This window comes from Oncorhynchus gorbuscha, linkage group LG14 (assembly GCF_021184085.1).
Source record: "Oncorhynchus gorbuscha isolate QuinsamMale2020 ecotype Even-year linkage group LG14, OgorEven_v1.0, whole genome shotgun sequence".
In the NCBI taxonomy this organism is placed as follows: domain Eukaryota; kingdom Metazoa; phylum Chordata; class Actinopteri; order Salmoniformes; family Salmonidae; genus Oncorhynchus; species Oncorhynchus gorbuscha.
Window position 1 is genome coordinate 757,698 of NC_060186.1, and position 10,949 is coordinate 768,646.

The 10,949-nt window shown below is 41.7% G+C and overlaps 1 long non-coding RNA gene across 2 annotated transcripts; it reads left to right on the forward strand.

Annotated features, from left to right (window-relative positions):
• Nucleotides 1–6,885: 6,885 nt before the first annotated feature.
• LOC123995632 lies at nucleotides 6,886–8,679 on the forward strand. Of its 2 annotated transcripts, none has more exons than XR_006831869.1 (2): nucleotides 6,886–7,081; nucleotides 7,196–8,679. It is a non-coding gene; the product is annotated as an uncharacterized LOC123995632 (long non-coding RNA). The 2 variants fall into 2 exon arrangements; XR_006831870.1 differs by having other exon boundaries at nucleotides 7,237–8,679.
• The last annotated feature ends 2,270 nt before the right edge of the window (nucleotides 8,680–10,949 follow it).

Genomic DNA, 10,949 nt, shown 5'->3' on the forward strand with positions numbered 1-10,949 from the left:
TCAGAAACCCTTCTACACTGTCATTCTCACTGTCAGAACCCTTCTACATTATGTCAGAACCCTCCAACATTATGTCAGAACCCTTCTACACTGTCAGAACCCTTCTACACTGTCAGAACCCTTCTACATTATGTCATGACCCTTCTACACTGTCAGAACCCTTCTACACTGTCAGAACCCTTCTACACTGTCAGAACCCTTCTACACTGTCAGAACCCTTCTACATTATGTCATGACCCTTCTACACTATGTCAGAACCCTTCTACACTATGTCAGAACCCTTCTACACTATGTCAGAACCCTTCTACACTGTCAGAACCCTTCTACACTGTCAGAACCCTTCTACACTGTCAGAACCCTTCTACACTATGTCAGAACCCTTCTACACTGTCAGAACCCTTCTACACTGTCAGAACCCTTCTACACTGTCAGAACCCTTCTACATTATGTCAGAACCCTTCTACACTGTCAGAACACTTCTACACTGTCAGAACACTTCTACATTATGTCAGAACCCTTCTACACTATGACAGAACACTTCTACACTGTCAGAACACTTCTACATTATGTCAGAACCCTTCTACACTGTCAGAACACTTCTACACTGTCAGAACACTTCTACATTATGTCAGAACCCTTCTACACTGTCAGGACCCTTCTACACTGTCAGAACCCTTCTACACTGTCAGAACCCTTCTACACTGTCAGGACCCTTCTACACTATGTCAGGACCCTTCTACACTGTCAGAACCCTTCGACACTGTCAGAACCCTTCGACACTGTCAGAACCCTTCTACACTGTCAGAACCCTTCTACACTATGTCAGAACACTTCTACACTGTCAGAACCCTTCTACACTGTCAGAACCCTTCTACACTGTCAGAACACTTCTACACTGTCAGAACCCTTCTACACTGTCAGAACCCTTCTACACTATGTCAGGACCCTTCTACACTGTCAGAACCCTTCTACACTGGCAGAACCCTTCTACACTATGTCAGGACCCTTCTACACTATGTCATGACCCTTCTAGACACCGTGAGGCTGGTTTGGTCTTTGGTGAATGGTCTTACAGCATAGTGATGGCGAAAGCTTCTAGTGTCAGTTATTTATCCTGACAGTGAGTTTAGCTCAGAGCTCAGCGGAGGTTCCCTGTGTCACCACAGTATGCTCTTAACAGAATCTGTGCTTCTTTCCTGTGGTGCATTTCCTGTTCCTGTTACCGTCCAATATGATTATTCAGAGCCATGCAGCTGCACCGCTGCTACGTTCTGTAACTTTGTGTTTCCTATTCCAAGTCAAATAATTAGCCTGAAGAGAAACCACGTGTTGTTTATGAACTAGCGGCTGGATTGGGATTGAAAAGGTACTGAGGCATCTGGGTGAAAAACACAAACGGGACCTCACTGTCTCCTGGAACTAGAATGTTGTTTTCTTCTGATTTTCAGGTTGGTGGAAGATGAGCAGTTCCTTCTGCTGTATGACAGCTTCCTACAACACCCCGTGGTTTCCCATCCCACGACCCCTGGAGACCTCCTCAACAAGCCACGGGAGAAAAACACCGTCGCTGTCTTTTACCTCGGAGACGAGGAACGGATGAAATACACCATGGATACGATGAGGAAACCTGACTCACTGGAGGACAGGGCTCTGACATGCCTTTCCATTAGGGACAACATCACTGACAGGATATATAATACACCTGGACAACATCACTGACAGGATATAGAATACACCTGGACAACATCACTGACAGGATATAGAATACACCACCTGGACAACATCACTGACAGGATATAGAATACACCTGGACAACATCACTGACAGGATATAGAATACACCACCTGGACAACATCACTGACAGGAAATAGAATACACCTGGACAACATCACTGACAGGATATAGAATACACCACCTGGACAACATCACTGACAGGATATAGAATACACCACCTGGACAACATCACTGACAGGATATAGAATACACCTGGACAACATCACTGACAGGATATAGAATACACCACCTGGACAACATCACTGACAGGATATAGAATAGACCTGGACAACATTACTGACAGGATATAGAATACACCTGGACAACATCACTGACAGGATATAGAATACACCTGGACAACATCACTGACAGGATATAGAATACACCTGGACAACATCACTGACAGGATATAGAATACACCACCTGGACAACATCACTGACAGGATATAGAATACACTGACAGGATATAGAATACACCTGGACAACATCACTGACAGGATATAGAATACACCTGGACAACATCACTGACAGGATATAGAATACACTGACAGGATATAGAATACACCTGGACAACATCACTGACAGGATATAGAATACACCTGGACAACATCACTGACAGGATATAGAATACACTGACAGGATATAGAATACACCTGGACAACATCACTGACAGGATATAGAATACACCTGGACAACATCACTGACAGGATATAGAATACACCACCTGGACAACATCACTGACAGGATATAGAATACACCTGGACAACATCACTGACAGGATATAGAATACACCTGGACAACATCACTGACAGGATATAGAATACACCTGGACAACATCACTGACAGGATATAGAATACACCACCTGGACAACATCACTGACAGGATATAGAATACACCACCTGGACAACATCACTGACAGGATATAGAATACACCTGGACAACATCACTGACAGGATATGGAATACACCTGGACAACATCACTGACAGGATATAGAATACACCTGGACAACATCACTGACAGGATATAGAATACACCTGGACAACATCACTGACAGGATATAGAATACACCTGGACAACATCACTGACAGGATATAGAATACACCTGGACAACATCACTGACAGGATATAGAATACACTGACGGGATATAGAATACACCACCTAGACAACATCACTGACAGGATATAGAATACACCTGGACAACATCACTGACAGGATATAGAATACACCTGGACAACATCACTGCAGGATATAGAATACACCTGGACAACATCACTGACAGGATATAGAATACACCAACATCACTGGATATAGAATACACCTGACAACATCACTGACAGGATATAGAATACACCTGGACAACATCACTGACAGGATATAGAATACACTGACAGGATATAGAATACACCTGGACAACATCACTGACAGGATATAGAATACACCTGGACAACATCACTGACAGGATATAGAATACACCTGGACAACATCACTGACAGGATATAGAATACACCACCTGGACAACATCACTGACAGGATATAGAATACACCTGGACAACATCACTGACAGGATATAGAATACACCTGGACAACATCACTGACAGGATATAGAATACACCACCTGGACAACATCACTGACAGGATATAGAATACACCTGGACAACATCACTGACAGGATATAGAATACACCTGGACAACATCACTGACAGGATATAGAATACACCTGGACAACATCACTGACAGGATATAGAATACACTGACGGGATATAGAATACACCTGGACAACATCACTGACAGGATATAGAATACACCTGGACAACATCACTGACAGGATATAGAATACACCTGGACAACATCACTGACAGGATATAGAATACACCTGGACAACATCACTGACAGGATATAGAATACACCTGGACAACATCACTGACAGGATATAGAATACACCTGGACAACATCACTGACAGGATATACAATACACCACCTTGACAACATCACTGACAGGATATAGAATACACCTGGACAACATCACTGACAGGATATAGAATACACCTGGACAACATCACTGACAGGATATAGAATACACCTGGACAACATCACTGACAGGATATAGAATACACCTGGACAACATCACTGACAGGATATAGAATACACCTGGACAACATCACTGACAGGATATAGAATACACCACCTGGACAACATCACTGACAGGATATAGAATACACCTGGACAACATCACTGACAGGATATAGAATACACCTGGACAACATCACTGACAGGATATAGAATACACCTGGACAACATCACTGACAGGATATAGAATACACCTGGACAACATCACTGACAGGATATAGAATACACCTGGACAACATCACTGACAGGATATAGAATACACCTGGACAACATCACTGACAGGATATAGAATACACCTGGACAACATCACTGACAGGATATAGAATACACCACCTGGACAACATCACTGACAGGATATAGAATACACCTGGACAACATTGGACAGGATATAGAATACACCACCTGGACAACATCACTGACAGGATATAGAATACACCTGGACAACATCACTGACAGGATATAGAATACACCACCTGGACAACATCACTGACAGGAAATAGAATACACCTGGACAACATCACTGACATGGATATAGATATAGATACACTGACAGGATATAGAATACACTGACAGGATATAGAATACACCTGGACAACATCACTGACAGGATATAGAATACACCTGAACAACATCACTGACAGGATATAGAATACACCTGGACAACATCACTGACAGGATATAGAATACACCACCTGGACAACATCACTGACAGGATATAGAATACACCACCTGGACAACATCACTGACAGGATATAGAATACACCTGGACAACATCACTGACAGGATATAGAATACACCTGGACAACATTACTGACAGGATATAGAATACACCTGGACAACATTACTGACAGGATATAGAATACACCTGGACAACATTACTGACAGGATATAGAATACACCTGGACAACATCACTGCAGGATATAGAATACACTGACAGGATATAGAATACACTGACAGGATATAGAATACACCTGGACAACATTACTGACAGGATATAGAATACACCTGGACAACATCACTGCAGGATATAGAATACACTGACAGGATATAGAATACACTGACAGGATATAGAATACACCTGGACAACATCACTGACAGGATATAGAATACACCTGGACAACATCACTGACAGGATATAGAATACACCTGGACAACATCACTGACAGGATATAGAATACACCTGGACAACATTACTGACAGGATATAGAATACACCTGGACAACATCACTGACAGGATATAGAATACACCTGGACAACATCACTGACAGGATATAGAATACACCTGGACAACATCACTGACAGGATATAGAATACACCTGGACAACATCACTGACAGGATATAGAATACACCACCTGGACAACATCACTGACAGGATATAGAATACACCTGGACAACATCACTGCAGGATATAGAATACACTGACAGGATATAGAATACACTGACAGGATATAGAATACACCTGGACAACATCACTGACAGGATATAGAATACACCTGGACAACATCACTGACAGGATATAGAATACACCTGGACAACATCACTGACAGGATATAGAATACACCTGGACAACATTACTGACAGGATATAGAATACACCTGGACAACATCACTGACAGGATATAGAATACACCTGGACAACATCACTGACAGGATATAGAATACACCTGGACAACATCACTGACAGGATATAGAATACACCTGGACAACATCACTGACAGGATATAGAATACACCACCTGGACAACATCACTGACAGGATATAGAATACACCTGGACAACATCACTGACAGGATATAGAATACACTGACAGGATATAGAATACACCTGGACAACATCACTGCAGGATATAGAATACACCTGGACAACATCACTGACAGGATATAGAATACACCTGGACAATGTGTCTGACACAGATTAAATCAGGTGGACAAAATTACTGACAGAGATTCAAACCAGGTGGACATCAATCTGTCTGATATGGACAGGAGACAGCAGCACTGCTCTGATGACCTGCAGAGAGGACAGGAGACAAACAGACAGAGATTTAAACCAGGTGGACATCAATCTGTCTGATATGGACAGGAGACAGCAGCACTGCTCTGATGACCTGCAGAGAGGACAGGAGACAAACAGACAGAGATTTAAACCAGGTGGACATCAATCTGTCTGGTATGGACAGGAGACAGCAGCACTGCTCTGATGACCTGCAGAGAGGAGAGGAGACAAACAGACAGAGATTTAAACCAGGTGGACATCAATCTGTCTGGTATGGACAGGAGACAGCAGCACTGCTCTGATGACCTGCAGAGAGGACAGGAGACAAAACAGACAGAGGTACAGAAGACGTCACTTGAATTACCTTCCACAACACATGAATAATGACATTTGTAAACCCAGTGATCGTGGTGCCCTTTGTTTAATGCATGTCAACAAGACCCCGGGACAACACACTCCTTCTAAGGCTGAGAAACAGGTGTGTTTAATGTGTGTCAACATGACCCCGGGACAACACACTCCTTCTAAGGCTGAGAAACAGGTGTGTTTAATGTGTGTCAACATGACCCCGGGACAACACACTCCTTCTAAGGCTGAGAAACAGGTGTGTTTAATGTGTGTCAACATGACCCCGGGACAACACACTCCTTCTAAGGCTGAGAAACAGGTGTGTTTAATGTGTGTCAACATGACCCCGGGACAACACACTCCTTCTAAGGCTGAGAAACAGGTGTGTGGAAATGTATGAAAGATAATGACGACAATACGAGGGGGGGAGGGGGGTTCTCTCTGTATGTAGACATTGAATAATGTTCTGTATAGATATGACATCAATAAGACAAGGTTCTGTATAGATATGACATCAATAAGACGAGGTTCTGTATGTTCTGTATAGATATGACATCAATAAGACGAGGTTCTGTATAGATATGACATCAATAAGACGAGGTTCTGTATGTTCTGTATAGATATGACATCAATAAGAATGTTCTGTATAGATATGACATCAATAAGACGAGGTTCTGTATGTTCTGTATAGATATGACATCAATAAGACGAGGTTCTGTATGTTCTGTATAGATATGACATCAATAAGACGAGGTTCTGTATGTTCTGTATAGATATGACATCAATAAGATGAGGTTCTGTATGTTCTGTATAGATATGACATCAATAAGACGAGGTTCTGTATGTTCTGTATATATATGACATCAATAAGACAAGGTTCTGTATAGATATGACATCAATAAGACAAGGTTCTGTATGTTCTGTATAGATATGACATCAATAAGACAAGGTTCTGTATGTTCTGTATAGATATGACATCAATAAGACAAGGTTCTGTATGTTCTGTATAGATATGACATCAATAAGACAAGGTTCTGTATGTTCTGTATAGATATGACATCAATAAGACAAGGTTCTGTATGTTCTGTATAGATATGACATCAATAAGACGAGGTTCTGTATGTTCTGTATAGATATGACATCAATAAGACAAGGTTCTGTATAGATATGACATCAATAAGACAAGGTTCTGTATGTTCTGTATAGATATGACATCAATAAGACGAGGTTCTGTATGTTCTGTATAGATATGACATCAATAAGACGAGGTTCTGTATGTTCTGTATAGATATGACATCAATAAGACGAGGTTCTGTATGTTCTGTATAGATATGACATCAATAAGACAAGGTTCTGTATAGATATGACATCAATAAGACGAGGTTCTGTATGTTCTGTATAGATATGACATCAATAAGACGAGGTTCTGTATGTTCTGTATAGATATGACATCAATAAGACGAGGTTCTGTATGTTCTGTATAGATATGACATCAATAAGACGAGGTTCTGTATAGATATGACATCAATAAGACGATGTTCTGTATGTTCTGTATAGATATGACATCAATAAGACGAGGTTCTGTATGTTCTGTATAGATATGACATCAATAAGACAAGGTTCTGTATGTTCTGTATAGATATGACATCAATAAGACGAGGTTCTGTATGTTCTGTATAGATATGACATCAATAAGACGAGGTTCTGTAGGTGGACATCGAATCATATCATGTTCTATACTAAAACATATTATTGAAAACATGTACAGCTGGTAAACCAGAAATAAAGACAGACCATAGTTTTAATTCTGTGTCCACAAACTGTTCAAAAAAATACCTATCTGTTCTTCTCAGCTCTGTTGAGACTCTTGGAGTTATTGCATTGTTAAATCTCTATTTTTTTAAGGTATGATACATATATATATGTTTTATATGAAAAGGGATTGGTTTAAAACTGGAGATTTTATTTAATAGATTTATAACATTCAATTATGTTGTTTTTTAAAACATTTTTTTTTAATGTTGATAAAATGTTTTGCCTTGATGAGAACATGCCAGGCAGGTGGAGGGTGACGAAAACAAAATGGCTTCCTTTCAAAACAATCGTGTTCCGTGTTCACGTGCTGATCGGAACTTGGAACTTTCCGACCTGCTGACCGCTTGTGGTTATTAAACATGTGCCGCGTTCAACCAGTTAGAAAGACTGAATTTCAGAGTTTTCCGACTAGCAAGTGAACACGACATTTAAACCCCCATTTTCCGGTACAGGGATATGATGTCATCAGTATGAATCTGCTGCAGGTGTTTTGACGAATGTTCATATGTTTATTTTTTATTTTTTTCAATAATTTAAATGATTGATTGATTGTTTTTTATCAGAATGTTGTATCACTGTTAATTGATCACTGTTAATTGATTGAAGGCATCTACCTCAGTGTCCGCGTCATGTTTAGTTTTAAACAGCAGCTGTAACCTCTGGGTCGTGTTCCAAGGGAAGAAAACAGGGAGGTGACAACCTTGACTTGTCCAATAAGAAACACTCATTTTCATCCCCCCCCCCCCCATGGCAAAACGGTTTGGTACGCGAGCTTCAATGACTGGTTCTCAGACCATGTCTCTATGTCAACTATGGTTACTACGTCACCCTGTGTAACTATGGTTACTACGTCACCCCGTGTAACTATGGTTACTACGTCACCCCGTGTTAACTACGTCACCCAGTGTCACCCCGTGTAACTATGGTTACTACGTCACCCCGTGTAACTACGTCACCCAGTGTCACCCCGTGTAACTATGGTTACTACATCACCCGTGTTAACTACGTCACCCCGTGTAACTATGGTTACTACGTCACCCGTGTTAACTACGTCACCCAGTGTCACCCCGTGTAACTATGGTTACTACGTCACCCTGTGTAACTATGGTTACTACATCACCCTGTGTTAACTACGTCACCCAGTGTCGCCCCGTGTAACTATGGTTACTATGTCACCCGTGTTAACTACGTCACCCAGTGTCACCCCGTGTAACTATGGTTACTACGTCAGTGTCACCCCGTGTAACTATGGTTACTACGTCACCCACACCAGTGTCAGGCCCAGTTAAAACAACCTGTAATGTCCTATTCCATGCACCATTGGGATAACCCTACTGTCTGACCTGGACTGCAGTACACCATATTATATAGTGTAGGGATCTCATCACAACAACCCAGTCAGATGTACTGGTATAGATATCACCACCCAGTCAGATGGTATAGATATCACCACCCAGTCAGATGGTATAGATATCACCACCCAGTCAGATGGTATAGATATCACCACCCAGTCAGATGGTATAGATATCACCACAGATGGTATAGATATCACCAGTCAGATGGTATAGATATCACCACCCAGTCAGATGGTATAGATATCACCACCCAGTCAGATGGTATAGATATCACCACCCAGTCAGATGGTATAGATATCACCACCCAGTCAGATGGTATAGATATCACCACCCAGTCAGATGGTATAGATATCACCACCCAGTCAGATGGTATAGATATCACCACCCAGTCAGATGGTATAGATATTGGTATAGATATCACCACCCAGTCAGATGGTATAGATATCACCACCCAGTCAGATGGTATAGATATCACCACCCAGTCAGATGGTATAGATATCACCACCCAGTCAGATGGTATAGATATCACCACCCAGTCAGATGGTATAGATATCACCACCCAGTCAGATGGTATAGATATCACCACCCAGTCAGATGGTATAGATATCACCACCCAGTCAGATGGTATAGATATCACCACCCAGTCAGATGGTATAGATATCACCACCCAGTCAGATGGTATAGATATCACCACCCAGTCAGATGGTATAGATATCACCACCCAGTCAGATGGTATAGATATCACCACCCAGTCAGATGGTATAGATATCACCACCCAGTCAGATGGTATAGATATCACCACCCAGTCAGATGGTACACCACCCAGTCAGATGGTATAGATATCACCACCCAGTCAGATGGTATAGATATCACCACCCAGTCAGATGTATAGATATCACCACCCAGTCAGTATAGATATCACCACCCAGTCAGATGGTATAGATATCACCACCCAGTCAGATGGTATAGATATCACCACCCAGTCAGATGGTATAGATATCACCACCCAGTCAGATGGTATAGATATCACCACCCAGTCAGATGGTATAGATATCACCACCCAGTCAGATGGTATAGATATCACCACCCAGTCAGATGGTATAGATATCACCACCCAGTCAGATGGTATAGATATCACCACCCAGTCAGATGGTATAGATATCACCACCCAGTCAGATGGTATAGATATCACCACCCAGTCAGATGTACTGGTATAGATATCACCACCCAGTCAGATGTATGATATCACCACCCAGTAGATATCACCACCCAGTCAGATGGTATAGATATCACCACCCAGTCAGATGGTATAGATATCACCACCCAGTCAGATGGTATAGATATCACCACCCAGTCAGATGGTATAGATATCACCACCCAGTCAGATGGTATAGATATCACCACCCAGTCAGATGGTATAGATATCACCACCCAGTCAGATGGTATAGATATCACCACCCAGTCAGATGGTATAGATATCACCACCCAGTCAGATGGTATAGATATCACCACACCAGTCAGATGGTATAGATA